Below are 23484 nucleotides of genomic sequence, written 5' to 3' on the forward strand. Positions count from 1 at the left end.
TGGTGGCTAGATTTGGACACAGGACAAAATTTCTTCTTAATAATACCAAGTACTCCTGCATGGGGCTAGTTCACCTCCTGGTTCAATTTTGACAATTTATCATGAAATTACTTTTTTGCATAGGTATCTGCCGTTACTCCTTGAGATAATTTCAGTGACAAACATCCTACCCAAGTGTCCTAACAAGCTAACTTGCTTTGAATCATCCTAGTATTTTAATTTGAGTCAAAAGAACTTCTGAAATACTTTTTTCTTCACACTATTTACAGGAGTTCTAAAGTGTAACAAGAATAGTGTTTCCAGGAATAAAATGTTTGTTTCTGATAATATATATTACAAATATTGCAGCCCTCTAACTTTACAATGGTTGTTTCATAAGTGTTCAGTATAGACAGGTAGGAGATCACTGTGGACATGATATTTATTTTGAGAAGTGGAAAACACTTAAGTAATTTCTGTCTATTTTAAAGGATTTTATTCTACATGTTTTCTGATGAGGCTACAGAAGAACACCAGTGTTTCAGTATTTATAGATTATCTGAGGATATCTTACAGAAAGATAACACACTTTTTTTCTTTAAATGTTTCTGGCTTGCCCAATTGTATAGTTATTCCTCCTAACCCAAATTGTTAATAGTGATATGCAACTAAGCTATATAGTGGTATGGGATGGTGTAGCACAGTATAAAAGGGGTAAGTGGGACAACTTTTTTTACAGCAAAGGCAACTGAATTTAACTTTTCAAACTACACATGCCTAGAATTGCACATTCAGTTTCTTCTGTGCTACATAAAAACTGCATATTCATTGGATTTAGGGGATTAACTGTTTCACAATTTACATGCATATTTACTATCTACCTAAAGAATTAGAAATTTCATTTTTTTTAAATCTTGGCCTGAAGTTGTATATTCAATATTTTGACTGTACCCAATGCCCGCAGACTGGATAAGGTGATGCTTTCATTCTCCGTTTCAATCTGCCCAGACTCTTATCTCTCATATAGAGCTGGGGAAACAGCCTAAAGTAAAAGGATTGTTTAGCTGTTTGATTCTAATCTGCTATAATTGAAAATCAAACTTCAATAGGCATATTGAAAGACTTCTCACAATTTTTAGAATACCATAAAAATATTCCATTCCTTCATTAATTTGGAAATATTCAGTGGGAATTTTAATTGCTATGAATTTATTTTAAATAAAGAACTAAGTAAATAATTTTGCAAAAATTGGAGATGTGAAAGGCCTTCTTGCAAAAGAAAACATGGAAAATATTTTTAGAATAAGAGTATCAGAGAATTAACTCCATCTAAGAATGGCAATACTCTGATGTCTAATTCCGTCTTTGCCTCAGGAAGGGAATTATCTATTGTTTTCTTAAGTGTAAAATCTAGTAGCAGTTTGATTAGACTATATATTTAATATGTTGCAATTGACAGGGTTATTTGACTTAGAAAAAATATGGCTGGGAAATTTAAGATTACAAATGTGCAAGAACTCCTGTGCATTTTTCTTTTCCTTTAAATAGTCATCAACCAGCAGGACTCATTTTCTATAACAGTGTGTTGTTATTTGTTATGATGGAAAATAATTTGCTAGGAAAATAGCTCATATATCTGTCATAAACCCTTAATCAAAGGTACGAGAAGATTTTTGACACTTCAATTTCAATGGCAGTTTGTGCATAACTCTCACCAAAAAAAAAAGCATAAAATTGTGAAAAACCTGCCAAAAATGTACAGGAAAAACTTCGAGGTTTCTTACATATTTCTTCTTCTTATGGTTTTATTATTTCTGACAGAAAGCCATATTTGACTTTTCAGTAATATTTACTTTGTTGCATTAAACACTGAAAGATGGGCTTCCTGATCTGCTAAGCTGATATTGGTGAAGAAAGTAATGTTGGCTGGGCTTATATATTTTCTTCAGTCTATATGAACATATAAGGGACTGGTATTGATAGTCTTCTCACATTTTACCTTTACTTGACTTGCACTAAAACTAAGGCTCTACTCTCCATACAAAATTGAATTAAATTGCATCCCTATAAATCCACATTCCAAAATTATATTGGTGTTGTATCATTCCTTAAATATTCTGAATGTTGTAGGAATCTATAAAAAAGTCTTATCCTGAACTTTAACTTTTTTAATACCTAACAAAAGAGTAATGAAACACAGGAAGTACCAGTAGTAAATCTTCTGCAAGTAGGTAATTTGAGTGAAGCAAGTGGAGCAATATCTTTTTATTAGATGTAACCTGGCTTAAATAATGTTATTAGTGTTAAATAAGTTCAGCAGTATAATAAGGTGATCTGACAGTTCTCAGTAAAAGGCTTTTTCCCAGTTACATTAAATTACTTAGCTATAACTTCATCATGAAGTATTTTGTGGAATAATTCAACCAAAATAGATCAGTCGTTTCCAATAAGAGACTAATGGAAAACTAGAATATTAAAAAAGAAATTGACATGTTCTAGTATCCTTCCACTATGGAACAAGGGAAATTCATTAACTTTCTGATGTTTTGTTTGTCAGAGTTATGAAAATCTTAAAATAATGCACATACATTGATCAAGTTCCAAGTTTGAGATAAATTTCACTATGTGTATGGGCAGCAACAACTTAGAAATTAGCATTTTTCAGACTTACTTTTCTCTATCTGTTGGCAAAAGTGAACATGAGTTGTCTCATAGCTGTCTCACTTTGCATCTACAGGTACAGACTGAAAGTACCTTCAACTTGAGGGTCTGTGCATGTATGTTTAGTATAAGATAAAGCTTGCTTATCTATTCAAAGATACTTTTCTTCCAGCCACAAAACTTTATCTCCAAATCAGATTTCTTCCTGCCTTCTCATTAGAAGCCTACATGTGAAAGAAGATCCTATGCATTTAGGCTGCCTCCTCTCCCTTCCTTCCTGTCTCACTGTTGTCTTAGGCAGTAAACTTGAAGAACATGTGTTGATGCAAAGATTCACACTGAGGGTCTCTGACAAGGAATGGAACTGATTCCTTCTCAAGGGTTTTCTTTGGAAACTTTTTCAGCTCCTGCACAGAAAACATAGGTCTCTGGGAAGGCAGAGGAGAAAACTCACGCTATTTAAGTGTTTCTTCCCTACAGTATTATTCATCAGTCAGTTCTGATTCTCTCTTAAAGTTTATAGTAGCCAGATGGTATCACAGAGTGCTAAGTGTCTGGATTTTATTTGACTTATGAAATGGCTCGAAACTCACTTCCTGAGTTCTGGTGTTTTTAAAGGAGATAAAACATTCTCTTATGACTAGGTATGGCTTGAAGTGAACAGTTCAGGTCTACATTTTAAAAATTTTGTGTATGACTGAGACACAGAGAAAATTTAACCTGCTGGATACTTAGCCAGTATTGATTACAGAATTGTAGCAGCTGGAAGGGACCTTGGGAGATCATCTAATCTGGTTGCACTGGTTGTGAGCCCTACCACCAAGCAGAAGAATAAGCAGTATAATCCTGGGCACAGATATATAAATCTGCAGAAAAAAAAGTTCTATTACTTTTGCTCTATGTGATTTTATAGATCTTGGCACAATGGATCCAGATGCTATAGAACAGCACAAACGATAACAGAAATTGTTATCATCATCATCATCCAGATTACCCCTGCTGAAAATTTTCCCTGTACAATTGACTACGGACTAAAACTTAGAGTCTGTTTTGTTAAGGTGCTTACATTTCCACAGATAGTAACTGTTTTAGGATTTCAAAAACACTAAGTCTCCTAATTTCCATGGAATTTTTGCTTTTAATTATCTGGTCCCCAATCCAAGAAAAAAAAGGGGGATTTTTTTTCTTTCATGCAATCACCTATATTTAGTTGTGAAAGGGAGTGTGAGATTACTTCACCTACTAGAGACAAAAGCCAAGGCAGAGGCATGGAACTCCCTTTACTGACAGCCTGGGCTTCTTTCTGATATTACAGTATATACAAAGTTTATCGAACGGGCTCACTCATCAGCAGGAAAACACTTCTTGCTGAGAGAACAGCTCAGAAAGATCAGTTCTGTCCATCCCATTCCACTTTCCCACTGAGTCTGTCCCAACTGGAGTTATCTCAAAGCTCATTGCCAAACTGCAAGGATGTTCTTGAAAATATTTCACATTTAACCCAAAGAGTTCCCTTTTCATCCATTATCCTGGATGAAGTTTTCAGCTAGCTGTGGATGATGAAAGCCATGCTAGATTCAAAGGAATGCTTTTCTTAAATTGTTATCTTGAATCTATTCTACTATTGGAATTCTACTAATCTGGAATTGCTAAGAATGGTGGATAAAATTGGTATACAGGCTCACAGGAATCAGATGAATTTTTAAAGATATATCCATTAACATATTCTGACATTTCTGTTTCCCAGAGGTTTTCATAACAGTTTTCAGATCACTTGAATTATTTTCCTTTGTCAACATGAAGTGCTCTTTCAGTAAAAAAAATAATACAGGCACATCTATACAATCAATTTGCTCCTTAAGTTTATTTCATGCACAAAATTCAAAGTCATTAAAGGTCAGATTCTAGTTTTCAGCCTGAAACAAATTTGGGCAGAGTATTATATGTAGTGGCACTAGCCTTGGTGATACATCAAATTTGGAAAGTGAATAAATAATCTTAAAAAGATTGTGAAGGAAAAAAAAGTAGAGACTTATAAGAGCTTTTATAAGAAGAGTTAAATTGAATTCAGCTTGCCTATATAACTGAGAAAGTGATGTGTTATTGTTCATTTTCATCTCTATGCCTTGTAGGAAACTGTCATGTTTGTGTTATGTGCAAATCTTCAAGCTGTGTTTATTGCCTATTCACCAATACTGTCTGAGCAGAACTAGTATTTTCAATTACCACAGACACAGAATCAAACTTTTCAAGAGAAGAAAAGTTATGAAACAGTTTTTCAATGTGATGTGCTGTCCAAAAGAAAAGTGACAAAGACAATACTTTGCATCTTAAAAACATATTGTCATGAAATATTTTGACCAGGCACGTGAAGAGTTACTGGCCTGCTTTCTGCCTATATTCTCCAAAGGTTCACTGTTACTGGTATTTTAGGGCTAATTTACTATATCCCCATTGTAATGGACAAGACGGTAAATGGGAGTCCATAGTGGATCTGGTACTGGGGTTTATCTAAGAGCTGACAAGATTAGCACTTTTAACCAACTTGATTACCTGATACAGTCACTCTCTCTGCCCCTCTCTAAAGTTGGATCAGTCCATGCTCTGCAGCTGCTCCCAGTTACCCACACTCCCTTTTGAGATCTTTCCCCCAACCTTGCTTTCCAAGGCTTCTTCTTTTGGGGAACTCCTCTTATGGTGCCCGTTTCTCTTTCCAGAAGAAAAAGTCCCCAGTTTTCCCATTCTAAGCAACCCATATGAGAAGCACAAGGTATAATTAGGCTCCTTACTGCTTCTGTCTCATGACTCTGTATGAATTGGAGGAAATGGGATGTAGCACTTCTGTTTAGCCCAGGCACTCTCAAAATTTACAACCAGCCCTTACCAGTTGCATCTAGCAAGAGACGGGCTTCAGATTGGGAGTTCAAAAGCTCAATTTTGGACATTCACATACACCCAATTCTCTACTGCCTGTTAGCATTCACAGCTTAAACTATATTTTCACCAAGAACACCCATTTATATACAGTCTGATATTTTCTGAAATAAGATTGTCTAACTGTAAAGTCATTCTATATTACTGTAGAAAAGGAGGGAAATGCCCTCTGCACAGTTTAGGATGTCTTCCAACCTTCCTTAAGGACTCTGCTAGCATTTTCATATATGCTATCATCATGGTAAGTGCAGTTTGAGGTACATTTTTGAAGGTGTTTTAAATCAGATTTTGATTTCTACTTGAACTTGAATATATTGATAAAAAAAGTAGAAGGCAGGATAGATAGAAGCTGTGAGAAAGAATAAATTCATTGATTCAGACCACACGATTTGTAACTGGGTAGAGTTTCTTAAATCTTCACATTACACACAGTATAAAAGTGTATTTCAGAATTTTCCTGCACATGTACGTATGTTCATAAAAACCAGGTTTGCTAGACTCTCTGGTAATTAACATGTTATGATTTGACTTCCATATAAATGGCTAGCTCTTTCCCAAAATGACTGCTTTCTGTGTAAAAGTCTTACTCTGTGGTTTTCCTTTTTTTGGTTTTTTTTTTCTTATTTATTGGTCTAGCCAATCCCTAGTACTGAATTTTACTTCCTGCCAGGTAACAAAAACTAAAAATATCTCTGTGGTGTTCTCACAAATCCTCCTATTTTGCTTCATGCTTCTCCCATTCTTATCAAGCTTTTTAATCTCTTAATATCCTGCTTGCTCCTCAGCCCTTCTAATACACCTTTTTTAGCATTTACTTTCATCCACCTTATACCTTGTCACATCCTCTCAGCTAAGCCACACTTTTCTCATTCCTGAAGCCTTTTTCATGACATGTGTGCCTGGTCTCACCTCTCTCCATCCTTCGTTTCTTTTTGGTACCACCACTACCTTTTATTATTGTTGTCCGTTGCTGTTATTAAAGGAATTCACATTTGAGAACTGCTTGTAATGACATAAACCAACATCAGCATTTTTTATTTGGCTGATGAGTTAGTATCATCATTGTCTTTTCTGCCAGGGTGAGGACTTCTTTACCAACTTTGCATCTCAAGAGGGAAAAAGGAATAACCCACCAAGCAACCGCAGAAGGGCAAATTTTCTTTGCTCTTTTGGTAATAATGAGGATTGTGAGGACAAGTAAAGACTCTGAGTTTGACGTAGTACTTCCCAACAGTGTCAAAATATCTCCATTATCAAATTTGGATAATCCAAGACACCCAGCTACCCACAAGTGTCTATAGAATACAGAAGAATTGTTTATTATAATCTGACTCAGACTCTTATCAGCCTCACCAATATTGTCATTTCTACACTGAAAAACAAAGCAAGCATATCTATTTGTTTCTTTTTCTATTAAAAAATATCAGTATTTTGAAAAAAAGAAGGAAAAGGATAATGGAGAGTTCAACATAAGGACAATGATGCAGTGTGGTATTTCAGGACTGGGGGTTAACTACCACCAACAGGGTCAAGACTGCCTCCAGCAGGTGTGACTCACAGTGACATTCCCTCAGGAGCTATACATGCCCTGCCAGTTGATTTTGGCAGTTCATTCCTCTGGGGTTTTCAGATGATGGGAAGAGTGTGTAAATTCCTATTGAGTGGGTTAACAGTGTAAACCTGTCTCCCATTCTCCCATGTTAGAAAATGAAGCTATCTCCTAAAACATGGCTGCAAGGTAGCCTTTAGTTTCTTCACTTCATTCTTATTTCAGCCGGGTCTGAATTTTGCTTGGGCAGCTGTTTTGGGTGTGGATATATATTCATTTTCTGAAGGAGGTTGGTCTCATTTCTTTAAACTATTAGTCTGAATAATACCCACCAGTAGTTATGTGTTGGCCTTTGCTATTAGATCGTGTACTAATGGTGAATTTCTGGAGTCTCAAAATTAAATGGGAATAAGAAATTTATCTGATTAAATTAAAACAGCTTGAATAAAGAATGTTATTTAAGCAAAAGACAGCAGAGATCTTCTTTGGTGAGGAAAAGAAGCATTTCTGAAAAGGTTTGGTTAACTGATGTCACAAGGTTATTAATAGATGATTAGTAAATGTGTTTAGGACAGTTTTATACTAACATAGCATAGAAAAAAGATTTAAAAGAATGCACAGTAGGATGAACCTTAATATTCCACTTAGCTTCATTGCTGAATGCGTAAGGAAACAAGACAGATGAAAGGTTCATGAAAGGATTTTTTTTCTCATCAAAATGCAACACTTTTTTGTCATTTTCACCTCTGTTTGTTATGTTTCATGTTCACAGAGAGAAAACGAAAAGCCAAGAGGTTACACTTAGTATTGCAGTCATATTTAATTGCCTTTTAAGACCTCTAGAATGCCCTTACCAGTTATCCTACTCCTTCAAATTTGCCTCATCATAATTTTTTTGCTACTTCACAGCACAAATTTCATTTCTGCCTCTCTGGCATTTCCTCCCTTCACAGGCTTTTGCATTATTGCTCTCTTCTTTGTTGACCCCCCCATGCCTGAAACTCATGGCACTTTATAGGTTCAGTCACTGCAGGGCTACATCAGGTCCATGCAGACCTGTGTACCAACTATCTCTTTTATATTTTTTAGTTTATCAATCTCCCTCAAAGCACTCCTTACACTATCCTCCCCCTCTCCCCTTCCCCCCGCCACTTCAAAGCCTTTCAAATTTAACCTCAGTAAAGACTCCGAAATTTCCTCAACACCCTGGGTACGTGCTGTCTGTCAGTTTTTAATGTGCCTGAGCTGTTTTGCTTGTGTCTGACCTACATTGCAGGGTCCTTAGGGTAAGCTCGGTGTCCTCTTACTTGTTTGTACAATGCTAAGAACACATTCACTACTCAGTCAATAACACAGTACATAATAAAATGCCATCTATTTTATCATCACAGCTCTAAGCTTGAACTTTGGGGGAGGGGAGGATGTAAAAAGACAATTTGCTGTTTGGGAAATTGCTGAATTTACAGCCTGAGGGTGGAAGAAACTCTTATACCACCTTCCTTCTGGCTTCTGAATTACAATCTACTCACTAAACATGCATACACCCAGACTAATCCAGCACCATTTAATCTGCTGGTAGAATCATTACAGTCATGTAATTCTCCTTAATTCTTCCTCTTTAATTTTCCAATATTTCTTGATCTTTACTTTTTTTCTTTTTTTTCTGCTTAATCTTAGTATCAACCTGTACATGAAGATCTGCATCCTTGTTGTGATCTCTTTGGCACTCCAGTCCAGTTTTCAACTAAGTTTCAAAATCCAAAGTACAGTTGGATGTACCACTATGGGATACGTACCAGTAACGGGAGGGCAATTTTTGCATGAATTTTTTGTGTTTAAAAAAGATAACCTAAAAAGAAATTGAATGTTTAGAATTTCTTATTTGAAACAGCTAGGATTACACAATGACACAATACCATGCATAGTAACAATTTCTTTCTTTAAAGAAATTATAAATTGCACAAAATTTTAATACGGTTTATTAAACTTTGTAAATGCATGTCCTGCCCTCTGGAACCAAATTGAGCTGACAGTTCCAAAATCTAAACATCTGCATGTATGTCCCTTGACCAGAGACTATTTTTATACTTAGAAAGCTTTCTTTAGTTTAACCTGATGCAGAAACAATGTCCTGCTTTTGTTATTGTTGCCTAGCCATTCTGCAGGAATTACTAATAATACCATGTACCAATTAATTAATTGTGAATTAATGTGCACCTGCCTTGTCCTAAAGATGCACTATGTGACCACCAGATTCTGCATCTTATCTCAGACTGTTACAGACTATTTCAGTTATTGGAGTCACTGCCCCGCTGCCCCATTATGAAAAAATTCTGCTCTTCCATCATGAGGAGACTGTTCTCCTGAATGGAAATTTCTGGAATTTGGAGATGTTAAAAAGGAAAATAATAATAATAAAAATAATATAAAAATAATAAATTGTTACTGGACTGGAAAACCTGAATAGTGACACCATTCCTTTTGTTGTTGGCAAACAGATGAGGTGGATGCAAGGTAACAGTTTGAAACTTAAAGAATAGGGAAACTAAGTCAGATTTTGCAGCTTCTCTTCTTTATACTGCTAACGAGACTTACCGTATGACACTGCGAGAGGCACTTAGCTTCTCCATTTCCAAATCTGCAAATTAGATTAGTGTTTGCCTACTTCATTCATTTCTCAGATGGCAAAGTCAATGATGCATATGAACTGTTTAGCAATTTTTAGAGGAAAAGCTTCTTACACAAGCGTATAGTATAATCTGATACAGATCCATAGACTTGCAGATAATCTTTGTCAGAGATTTGATTTTGCTAGTTAATTTGATTACAGTAATTTGTACAAAATACCAAGACGTGCTTCATTTTTTATGAATTTCTGTCTTCAGTGGATGAAGTTTGGGTGTTCATTCATGTATCAGTAACTCTGATGGTAGTGCAATATAAGATTTTGTTTGTTCCTCGTGGATGTTAGTCAACTTTGTTCCTACCTTTAAATCTTTTCTCAGATGCTAAGGTTAAGAAATAACTCTATTTCTGCCCTCGGTGTGCCCCATGGAAATATTTCTTGCTCCATCCTCTCGTACAACCCAGAACTAGTAAAAAGTTTTTCATAAGAAACCTAGAGGCTATACATTTTTAATGTCCTGTTGACAGCTAGCTCATTCCCTTTGTTGTGACAAGCTTTCCGATTCAAAGCCCTTCACACGGGTAGCAGAGGCAGGCACATAACCCTCAGTTCAGAAAAAAACAATAATGAAACTTGTGATTCAGAGGAAACAAAGAGATGAGGTAGGGTTATTTCTGCTCCTCTACATACATAATTTTGAGGTCTGATTAGATTCAGAAATGTTATTAATGATCAGATAACAACACAATCTTCCTTTTTCGTTGCCACCTTTCTAGGTGCCTTTTTGAATGCTGACCAATATTTTTTTCCTGAAGATACTGTTATTCCACTTCATTCTGTTTAAGTTTCCTCTTCAATTCCACTTGCAAGTAGGAGATTAGGAAAGATAATAAGAAGTGCTTTTCACATTTGTAAAGCAGTACCAATGCTTGGAAATTTTGACTTTCTATTGCCTTGTAATGAGGCTTGCTTGATCTTGGAATTATATCTCTTATGGTATGATGTGACCTCAGATTAGGGTTTAATTGCAAGGTATGCATTTGCTATTCATTAAAGCTAGGCTGAATATTTCCAAAAAATGAGGAATATTGAAGACCTATTTTCAAGTCTCTAACCCCTTTGATTGCTTTCTGTATACAAAAATGACAAAATAGATAGATATTTCCATATATTTCCTCGAAGCCCAAGAAAGTCTTCCTGAAGACCATTTATCTGTATCATGAAGATAGCTAATTAACCCCATTTGAAAGAGTTATTATTTTACTAGGCAACATTGTACTCTATTCACCCTTTTTATCATCTATTAAGGAGAAGTGCTGTCAGCACGGTTCATCTCATACCCATTCTATTCATAAGTGATAGAAGCTTGAACTCTGTAAATCAGTTCAGCTCATAAAAATGAGAGGCTGATAATAGGCAGGCATACAGCAAACATCACTGCATAAGCTTTTTGTCATAGCCCTTGTTGTCAAAGTTGTTCAGTGAAACATATTCATCGCAACTCAGTACAGCTGCTTTATTTAAGCCCAAATACACGCAGCCTTTCAGCTTCTGAAGTTCAGTCACAGGATTGTGTTTTTTCCCTTTTTCTATATATTCTCTGTCAGTACAACATCACTAACATCAGAGAACTCATGGATTTTTGTAGAGTACATTAGTTAAAAAAGAGCAAATCTTTTTAACTGCTTCCTCTGCACAGTTCCCAATGCCTGGCTTCAAGTGACATGGTATCTAAAAAGTTTTGATAACTATGCTAGTTAAGTTATATTGTGGATACTATTGTACATCTTCATTTTATGCCAGCTTGGCTGGCAAAAACATCTCACTCTCTGTACTTACTCTGGTTTTCTTTTGTTGTGTTCAAGATATGGAGAACTATCAAGGTAGTCTATATTTTAATAGAGTAGGTCAGTGTTTGTGTATGCCTTATGTTTTTTGGAAGGCTTTGTCTAAAGATTCCATATGTCGTTTTGAGCTTGAACATCAAAATCTGTGCTAGCTGTGCCTTTGCCTTACCAGCTGGTGCCAAGCAGAGTGAGACATCATAGTCTAATACGCTGTTGGTATGGTTTAAGGACCACAAGCCCACCTCATGTCTTAACCAACTGTGACATGTATATATTGCCACTTACCAACCATAGGCACCCTTGATGTGTAGAGAGGTTCTGGAGGATCTTACATCCTCATTTCAAGTAGGGACCTCGAGCTGGAGTCCTGGTAGGTGGCTTCAGCCTTGGTTCCCCCAGGAGAGACATCACTTCAATGTCACCTGTGATGTGCTCAAGTGAATATTGCACAATAGTCACAATATTGCACACATAAGTGCAAGGACTGCAACTAGAAGAACCCCTCTAGCACCCTAAATAGCTAATGTAAATGTACTCATTCTGCATCTAGGCTACTAACCTCCAGTGTGATAAAGGTATTTAAAAATATAAGAAAAAAACCTCCTAGAACATTGTCTTTTTTCAGGACAGCAAACCCTCCAGAATGCTGCCAGACATCATAAATATGTCCAGCTCTTCACATGGATCAAAACTATTCCAGAGGAAATTTACTGTTTCTAGACAATATCATTTCATTGTCTATATGAAAGTTCAATCACCAATAAAAGTGATCGATTGACCAATCCAGCACTAAACCAATCTGAATATTGATAAGTTTTTCCAACACTAAGTGAGCACTAATTGTCCTATATACCATAAGATGTACTAAGCATTCACTGACCTTATTACAAATTATTTCCACTGTTCCAATGTAAGAAGCAACACCACTTTGCCTTCCTGTTTCCTTCCTTCTAACTAAATCTGGAATCTTTTATGTATTGCCTCCCTTTGGGACGAGGTGGACTACAGACAGATTTAAATCATGTCTCAGTGTTAAAGAAAAAGCTATTTATTCTCCATATGAAATTCCTTTTCCTTTTCCACTGTTCCCTTTCCACTGGGAGACTCCTCATACCATATTAAAATTGAAATAAAAAGCAAAAATTTAGGGGTTGCTTGCCTCTTACTTTTTGTTGTGTCATACAACATTCTGTTAAATCTGAGAAAAAAAAAAGAAAAAAAATTAGCTTTAATCATACTGACAGTCAACAACTACATTTTCTAATGCTTTAATCTCTACTGCTTCATTCCTTCATTAGTGTAGCATTAGGGCACATTACCTGTACTGTTATAGTGACATAATTCTACAGATTCATGTCATGTTATAGGAGAATGGAAAAGATCTCAGTAAAAACTTTCACAACGTTTCCAAAAGGAGGAGGTTGTTGAATAGTTTGTCATATTACAAGTTAAAAATCTGTACATGTACAACAAACCAGAGATCAAGGCAGGCACTATAATTAGACTTTTTGAAACTTTCTAATTTCAAGTTCTAGGGAAGTGACAAAAGTCAAACATTAAACTCCAGCATATTAATTAGCCCATTTTCCCCCCCAAAAATTCTGAAAGACAGTCACCCAATTACCATATTTTAAGGTAATAATAAAAAAGTTAATACAGACTTGTAAACACTGTTGTTATTTGCATTTTTCATTACGAATTTCATTCTGCAAATTAAATGATATATTTATACATTAGTATACCGCATTTGAATTAATCATATTGATTTGTTTGTTTATTAATATTTTGTTACTTAAATATATAAATAAATCAAGGGGAAATAAACATATCTGGTTATTTAATCAGATTCAGTACTGAACTTCCAGAAAATTCTATAGGAAGTTTGGACTTACATCAACCGTATAATGAGCGGCAAAAAAAGTGAGGTTAAGAAGATTATTACTTCTTAATTTATTACATTTGATTTGTGTGTCTGTATAAATCTGAAGGTTTAAAACAAAATAAGACTTTTTTTTTTTTTCCAGATCTAAATGGCTTTAACTAATAGAAGGGCCCCTTCTCTATGATCTTGTTTTTAGTGGCAAGGCAAGGAGAACTTAAAGAAAAATGTTTCTTGCTAAAAAGAAAACCAACCTGATTTTTACCAGTGACGAGTCCCATTTGATACATGGTACATTGCTCTTGCATGCTGGGAGAAAAAACAAGCCAATAAGTTATCTAGATTTAAAAACCATTGGAAAATAAGTTATTTCTTCTTTATGCAATAACCCATTGTTCAGTATACACATCTACAGTAGGAGTAATTTGCTTCAGAAGATGTGAATGCATATTTTTCACTTCCTCAAACATGAGATTTCTTTCAACTTCCCTCCCTCTCCCCTCTTTTTCTATCCCATTGACATCATTGTTCTATTTTATGAAAAACATTTACATGGTTATTAGAATAGAAAAGTAGTTTCTTTGTCCTACTGGATCAAGTGTTCATCTGGAAGATTAAACACATGGATTACCACCTGCCACTCAAGACTCAGAAAATCTTGGTGGTTGAAGTACTGTCTAGGTGATTGGAAGGCTTCTGTTTTTATGGACCCACTGTCTGGGAAGGAAAATAAATGTGTTTCTCTGCTGAGCAACTTAACCAAGGTATGGGATAAAAGGCGAGTGTCTTTCTCCTGCTGAATTTAAGATTTCCCATCTTGACCTAAGTCAGAAAGGCGGATAATTTCACCAGTACTGTTTTCTATCAAAAATCTAACATTAAACATTTTAAAATGTTTTTGAATGTTTATGTAGACTCTGCTGCTGATCTATGTCATGTGACCACTGAAAGATGATCTGTAGCATGAATATGTTAATTTAATTTACAACTAGTCACCAAGAAAGAAATGAGCAGCATGGCTAAGGAAATTCCGCCTTTTCCCAGACATTCAAGAGTTGTAAAAAAACTATGTCAGCTCAGAGAAAAAGTACCAAACTGTAAGAATTTACTCATTATGTTATGCTTTTCGTTACTGATTTTCCTTGATTCACCAAAAACTGTTGCATAAAGCTGTGTTTGGCCATGCTGGGTAAGGGTGAGTGATATACAAGATACAGTAGCCCAAGGCCTGACTGTTGGTGTATTTACTGCAACATTTTGCAGCATGACAGACAAAGCTGAACTAACTGTGATTTAGTAAGCTCAGAGTAACCACAACCGCAAAACTGGGTGATATGACTTAAGCATATGTTATAAAAGCTTGCCAGAGACACTGGGTGTCAGTACGGGCCAAACACATGGGCCAATGCTGTCTGCACTAGTGAGGGGGAAACAAGCACAAATACATTTACTGGAGTGAGAAATTTCACCATGAAACATGAAACACAACAGGCTTAATATCTGCAAGTTGGGATAAGGGGAATGAGAGATGATCTCAGAAAATAGAAAAGAAGGTGGAACTAGGCCATAACCATAGTATATTGCAGCAGAAATAGGTTTCTATCCATGGTGGGTGTGATTACAGTAGAACTGATATAGACGCCTCTAAAAACATCTGTCATGGATCCTACCAAAACAGCAGTATTTGAGAGAAGACAATATGGAAAGAAAATTGTGCTGAACTCTGGTTGTCTCTGACTGCCACCGCATTTCATCATATTTTCCAGGCAGCTGTGAGAGAAGGTATCTTTGATATGGTTCTGATTTATGCCAGTGGACAAAAAAGCTGCCTACAGATGCATGAGCAGAGGAATGCAGAATTACCTTTTTCCAGCCCTGGCCCTGCCAACCATACAGCAGGACTGGCCAGATACATGGCCAAGAGTTCTGTGCAGACGGTCCTCTGCCATGCGGCCTAAAAAAAGGAAAGAAAACACAGCTAGTAAATCTGCACCAAGGAAATATTGACCCTTGAAACCAAGAGAAATTTCTTTAGGAGACAGTGGGTTAAAAGTTCCTGTATACAGCAGAAAGAAATTACCTCCGTACAGCTATCAGTTTTCAGGGGCTAGTTGCAGAGCTTTATTCTTAGTCTTAGGTATTAGGCATTTTCTTTCCAAAGGTATCACCTGGATAGACACAACAATGCCTGAAAGTGTCTTCTGCTTGAGAGGCAATTCTTTTAGAAATAGGTATATGGAAGGATGACACAGGCATCTCATACCTTCATAAGCCTATATTTTCTGCTAACACTATTTTGAGACCGCAGATACTAAACGTATTCTGGCTCTTGACTTCCAGAATAGGAGACAAATATCAGTATTTGAACATAAAGCATCTCCAAACAAATTCAATTCTATTCGAGTAATTTTTCTTCAGAATTTTTAAACTATTAATATCACATCAGTAAATACAACTAAGTTTCACAAATTACTAATAACATGAAGGGGCAGAACAGCATTAAGTTAAATGGTGTTTAATGACAAATCTATTATTATTCTAGGACTTATCTCACCAATTGTTATTAATATTTCACCAACTCTATTAGAAATTAAAGAACAGAAAAGGGATTAGAGCTCCTGTCCAAAATAAAGTTAAGCTGATTTAAAAAATCTGTCAGAAAACAAAAAATAAGAAAACCCAGTATTAATTCCCACAGAAAAACTGCCAGGGGCATATTTCAAATTCTCAAACACAGGTGGAAAATACACTGCATGTTTTCAGTTTTGATAATATGAAAATCCCACCAAAATAGATTGATTATTTCAATATGAAACAATATCTTCAGGCTTCCTTCTTATCTACTCTTCTGCAGCAGCCACCACAGCATTCAATGAGAAGAGAAACACTGTGATTTCCTTTTTCTAACTTCATCAATTTTAATGTTTTCTCTTATTATTATGTCTATTAGACCTTTCTGTCAATGCTCAAAGTTGGCTTTGACGCTCTTGTTCACAAAGCCCTGAGTGAAAGCATTATGCTGTTAAAAATCTTTTCGATCTCCTGCCATCGTCTTTAACACGGAGCTTCAGTATTCCAAGGAGATGCCCTGTTAGACAACTATATCTCTAATACCATATCACACTTTGTTATAGTCCTTGACATTTTTTGCTCCAGAGAAGTTGCAGATTGGATTCATGGAGTCACTGAAAGTGAAGTCTGGAAGGTGTTGCCAATGGTTATGGAAGAAGAACCACATATATTGTCCATCTTAATCCAGGAGCAGTTTTTTACCCAAGAACCTCTTCCAAGCTAAAATGCAAGTAACAGTCAGGAAAAAAGCACATCTGAAATTTAAATATTATCGCTATTGTTACCTGCAAACTGCTGTTAGACTATGATGGTCTTCCTTCAATTTTATCTCTAAGAAAATGGATCAGTTGTGAGCACTGAGAAGACAACAAAATAGTATAAATCACAGTACTTAGCTGCAGAAGAATGCCAGTAGCATCAAGGAGGAAAGGTAACTTGTGTCTGTTCCCTAAAACTTTTACTGTAGGAATGATATTTAGGAGGCTTTATTCTGTGAAACGTGTTTCTGCATCACAGATTGTTAGGGAGACCCATTGTGATAATGTGGCTTTTGAGCATCATAGTTTATCTCCCTCTGAGTGCTTGCAGCTGAAGGCAGTCTATGCAACCCAGGAATTCAAGGGATGTGATATCCCAGGCTGCATGGGTTCAGTGGTTGTCACCTACTCACTGCTAGAAAATACTCCAAGAACCCAGTCAGGCATAAGCCAAGGACATCATGCAACAAATACGGTGTCAAATGCACTTCCTTACACTTCTCAGCATTTCCTGTTGCTTACCAGCAAATACTCCTGATAAATATGATTACACAACTTTCTTTCATCCGCTGCAGCTAGACTGTGCAGTAGCAAAACAAGCTGTTGATACAGAACTAGAAGTTGTCTTGGATTATCCTAGTTTCCTATATGTCTAGTTTCCCATATAACTGATTTTCTTGAGTCACAAACAAACAAACCATTTCCATTATATTCACTGTGTTAGGTAACGCGGCACCTTTTGGTGAATATTGGAGCTAAAAGTGCATTCAGATAGTTCTGTGGCAAAAAATCCCTCTCTAATGTCAATAATGTGTAGTGACATATACATATTATATATATACATATTTCTCCTGGAACTCCAGTAAAAATGGCTGGGAATCTAGAACTTTTGGTGTGTGTCATAATAACATTATTTATTCTTTTGCCTTATTTTGATGCTAACTGATTGTCTTCTCCGTTGATTCAACCCTGGGGTACATCTATGAAGATGCGTTATCAATGTTGTTCATAGGAAGCAGAGTGTCTTCTAGCAATGGTACACGATATTCAAACAATTAGCACTTAGGGACATGGTTTAGTGGTGGACTTGGCAGTGTTAGGTTTACAGCTGGATTCGATGACTTTAAAGTTTTTTTCCAATCTAAATGATTATATAAGTCCATGATTCCATGAATTATGGTTATCTGTAAATTGATTAAACGAAGAGGACAACTACAAAAGTAAAAAAAAAAAACCAAGATCTGATTCTCTGTCCTTGTCTGTTCTTTTTTTCTCCCTCTTCCTTATCACTTTCTTTCTAACTTTCCTTGTCTTTTCCCTATTTTTCTTTGATGTCCTTTTCTTTCACCTTGCAGTTTTTCATGTCTTAGATGAAGTGATTTCTTTGCTGGGTAATAGAAGTGGTACGTCTTTTGTCAGAATCATTATATATAATTAATATAATTAAACGTAGTGACATGTCATATATATTGTTGAACTAAATAACAATTAATAGCTGGAGGACAGCTTTGAAAACCATCTTATATGCAAAGTTTCTAGGATTATTTCTTTTAAGGGATTTTCATCACCCATCAGTTACTTTTAGTGCAAGGTTATAGAGTTAATGGTACAATTAAGTCATTTGAAGCCATGGAGTAGAATGTGAAATGTCTCTCAAATTTTATTACAGAGAACATATATAACAGGCTGAATTGGCAGTCCTGCTGAATATACTTTGTTCTTTCATTCAACATTAGTAGCAAAAATATCTCTCCGCTTTCTTCATCCCGTGTATGAACCTTTGCCCCAAAATGACTTGCAGTTTCTTTTTAAAGCGTGGCTTCTCAGTTCTTTGAAAACCCATCTTTTTGAAAGTTCATTTCATTCGTGCAGACATGAATGAAAATTGAGTATTTTATAATTTTGCTTTTTAGCAGACACTGAGCTCCAATAAGTAGACATCCTCAGCAACAGTGAAGAACAGGAAATTATTGTGCTATGGCATGGATTTCTTGGTACTCTAAGTTGCCTGTATTGCACTGTAATATAATGCTATTGTACAGAGTCCCTTAACCCTGCCTTCCCACACTATGTGTCTGACTGTGGTGTTATAGTCTACACTCAAAAACATCATGAAGAGCCAAAAGTTAACTTAAATATGGGATACATACACTTTATATCTAAAAGTTGATCAAAGAAAAGGAGTTAAAAGCCACCAAATTGCAGATCAAGAGAACATTGGCAATAGAGGAAACAAGACCAACACAGGCTATTTTCACTTAGAAGACTGATAGGCAATGCCAAATGTAGAAAGAGGAGGAAGTAAGACTTCAAGACTCTAGGGAAAACACCTGAAGAATTGGTAGGAACAATGCCAAAACATTGTGAATCAGCTGTCACAACGACCCTTTACAAAGAGATGAAATGTAAAGAAAATAAGAAGCAGTACTCCTACAGAGGATAGAATATGGATGCTAGAAATTTCCCATCTCTGTTGCTATGGAATAAAAAGTTCTGTTTGTATCATTTTATAATTAGCTAATGCAAGGGAAAACATTTCCCTTTCTCAGCAACACAGTTGTATAAATTTTGGGAGTGGTAGAGGTGAGCTTCTCAAGTTATTATTCAGGATTGACTTTATCAGGGAATTCTCTCAGACTGTTAACAGCTTGCCCTTCCTTAGAAATAGGAAGGACAAGTACCTTGGTTGAGCATTTCTGTGTTTCCTTTAATTGCTTGCTGTGGGCATTATTTCTTGAACTTCCTTTAATATCTGTTGGCTGGGATTTCAAGGAGAACAATGATGTCCAGCACACCCTTAAGGCATAAATGAAACCTATTATAACCAAAGAAATGGGTCACGGTAAGTTTCTTCAATATGAGCCAAATTCCCCGCTGGTGTAAATGGGCATCTGTCCCATTCGCAGGTTGGATTAAAGGACCTTTACGGAAGAGAATCTTTAGGTTTCATAGTTCTGTACTCCATGAAAAATATTGTTGACTCACAGAAAAAAAAATACCTCTTCTTCAATTTAAAATGTGTCTAGTTACATTTGCAACTTGATTTCATAGCTTTAGGTGTAAGCTGAATGAGCAAATTGCTGTGTCCGGCTTAAACAATAATGTCTACATACATCTACATTTTAGGGAACTAATTAACATTGCTGAACAAAAGTAGGTCTATTGGCACATCAGGGATCTAAACCGTCAGACAGAGATTTTGTGCATCAGTCTGAAGAGCTGAGCTGCTGAACTTGCACTGGAGTTATAGTTTAGCTGATTAAATACTGATTTGGCTCTAGGCTCTGACTCCAAACAAAACAGTGGCAAGCCAATTTCCTGCCTGCTCTACAGCACCATAGCTCCATTAAAATCAATACATAAAGTTAATACACTTTAACTGAATACTGACCTAGGCCAACATTTTTATAAGAACTCATTTGAGTGAAGGAAATCCTAATTAATTATACACGGATATGAGCTGTTTTTACACTGTTAATGAATGCAACCCTGATTCCATTTCATATTTCAAAATATATTACCTCTTTCTCTTATTTAGAGGAGTCTGTTGTTCACAAACAGCTGATACAACTTCTTTTTACCATTAGGGGGTTATCCATTAACACCTATGGAAAGCTAAACAGTGGGCTAAATGCAAGTATAAATCTTTGCAGTAGTGGAGTTTTCACACTGTATGTCATGCAATATATTTAGAATCACAGATTGCCCTTGATCTGCGGGCAGTTTCCCATCAACTTCCCTGGGAGCCTCACATGTAAATCAGTTGATCTCTGCTACTACTACCACAATCATTTAACAGTATAACATGGCTGTGCAAAACAGTAATTTGAGTTCCCAAGCTTTGAGTTAAGATATCACGAAAATTTAGTCATGATTTTTTCAAAAATACAAATAATTTCTTAATTTCAGCTGTACCCATTCCTCCTGAAACACAGAGCAAAATACACAGGAGCATGCATTGAATTAAAACAGATGTATTCCAATACGCTAAACTGCAAGAGAAAGAGAAATAAACACTAATGAAATCTCTGTCTGAAATTCATTTCTCAGATCTGTAAGATTCATATACATACAAAATATTTGATGTAAAGTATTGGGGAATTTTTTGTTTGGGGAATTTTTGAATGCAATGCAGTGCTGGATACAGCCTGGAAACCACAAGTCAATACACAGCGGACTAGTTGTATAATTTATTATAAAACAGCTGGGCAGAGTGTTCTGAAAAGGATCTAGATCGAATGCTGATACCAAAGTAAATCAATTTTTATACAGCAGAGTTTTTACTTCATCAAGGAAATTTTGCCTGGCCTTGCAAAAAATTCTACAGTTGACTTGAGCAACTAATAAAAACACTCCGTCACCTGCACAATTCATTATCTGACAAAAACTTACCTCTGGGTCCTTGAACTCTGGTTATCTGTTGGTCTCCTTCCACACATTTATCTCTTCTCTCTCCACTAAGAGGACAGGACCTTAGGACAATTCAGCAACAGGCCCTGCATATATTTTAAAAGAAAGACATGACGATATTTTTATTTACACAATTAAAGTATAAGATTATTTTCTTTTTTCATTTGCATTGTTCAGAAGAGGTTAATCTTTCAAGTTGATAACTAAACTTTCAGCACAGAGAGAGATGCAATTACACAGAAGTGATAGAAAACAAAATCTAGTTTTGTTTGGAAATCTTAATCAAAAGCAGAGGACTTAATTTCCAAACCTCACTGACTATCCTAAATCTACATCAGAGTTTTGTTTTGATGGAATGAAGAAGAAACAAACTTATGGTGAGTGGTTATGAAATTGCAGCAATACTGTGTGGAAGAGAGTGAGGAACAGCACTGTCATAAAACAATGCTCAAAGCAAAACCTTTAGAATGCATCCTGCATAGAAAAATGCCTAAGGAGTTCAGCACAGAGTACCATAAACAGAAAAGGAATTCTATTTAAATAAATATATGCATTTCTTTCCAGAAATATAAAGTGCACAGATGTAAAATAGTAAGTGACAAAGCAATGCTATACTATCTTTTTCTAGAATAAATTAAAAAAAAAAAAAGCAGTGCCTACATTTATTAGAAAATATCTACTGCCTTTCTTCAGGAGTTTATAGTCTTGTTCTCTGAAGTCTTATTCAGTTGTTACACCAGACTTGCAGAGTTCCAGGGCTACCATACACCAAGGTTTCCACACACTTCAGCTTTTTTCCTGGCAAAAAGAAAGAGTACACATTTATCTGGGCATTCAGAACAGGTTATTGGCATCTTTAAATCCTAAAGAAATGGACACAAGGTTTGTACAATAGAGCTGACATGTCCTGGCTATGTCAGGTTGTCTTGGTATATACTGTCAGATACACACTTATATATTCTTTTCTTAGAATCTTTTGTTAAATATGACATCTGAGCCAAACTCACACTACAGTAACATTTCCATTTTAATTCTTTATTTTTTCAATAATTTATTTATGAGTGAGAACGTAGGACAGACAAGAAAGAGGAAACAAGGCCAACTGCTGAATTTCTCAGATGCAAGAATCATTGGGAATATAGAGGAAGAGTTTATTCAGCAAAATGATCACGGTTTAACTGTCATTCCAAAATGTTGGTGCAATAGTATGTAAGACTGAAAAGTAAACCTCCTTTAAGGACAGACAGGAGAAAGAAGAAGAAAAATTAAAAATAAAAAAAAAAAAAAGAAAAAAATATTTCACTTCCGTATCAAGGATTAAAAAAAAATGAGCTGAAATTAAGAGGGAATTGGACCCAAGTCTTAAAATATTTGGGTCATAATGAAAAGGAAGTAGAAAAGCTACACTAGTGGTAACCTAAAACAAAGAAACTAGAAGAATTTTCATGAAGAACTGACATATTGCTCATGACTCAATAGGATATTTTAACTATTTCAATATCTCAAACACAGCAGATGCAAATCAAAGACTAAATATAGCTTAGTTCCAGATAAAGTTTCTGGAAGAGTTTGGTGACAGAGTTCTGAAACAGAAGGTAGGGACAGTAGTTACAGAGAAGGTTCTACTTTTTCACTACATCTGATATCTAAAAAGTGAGGTTTACACCCTAAGTATGAGTTAGCATCCAAAGATGGATTGCAAATTCTGTAAAGGTGACCATGAAGTGATAGAGCTCATGATTCTTAGGAAAAAAGGGAAGGTAAATAGGAAAATAGAAACCTAAAGCTTAAAGATGACAGATCAAAATGAACTCAAAAATTGTGTAAACTTTGTGGGAAGCATGGGAAGAATAATTCAGAAGGGGCTACTCTCTATGAAATTATGCTAAAACCATAAATAAAAATTGCCCCAAAGAAGAGGAAGGATAAGCATAGTAAGAAATAAATTGTGAACTCTTCATTGACCTCGTACACAAGAAAGAAGCACATCACAAATTAAAACAAATTGTTATCATTCAAACAGGTATAATAGCATAAAAACATGCAAATGTGCAAAAGGTCAAGTCAGAAAGGTAAAGGAAAAAATGCCATTAAGCAAGCTGAAAGTTAGCAGAACACATGAATGACAACTCAGAAGCACTTTCTAAATACATAGAACAAAAAAATATAAATGTTATCATATTTAAAAGGGGAAAGTTATTAAGAAATAAGGCTCAGAAAGCTGAAATGTATTTTGGTTTTTGGCATTAGTTTTCACTAAGAAGACATTT

Source organism: Calidris pugnax, unplaced genomic scaffold (genome assembly GCF_001431845.1).
Source record: "Calidris pugnax isolate Ruff unplaced genomic scaffold, ASM143184v1 scaffold58, whole genome shotgun sequence".
Lineage (NCBI taxonomy): Eukaryota > Metazoa > Chordata > Aves > Charadriiformes > Scolopacidae > Calidris > Calidris pugnax.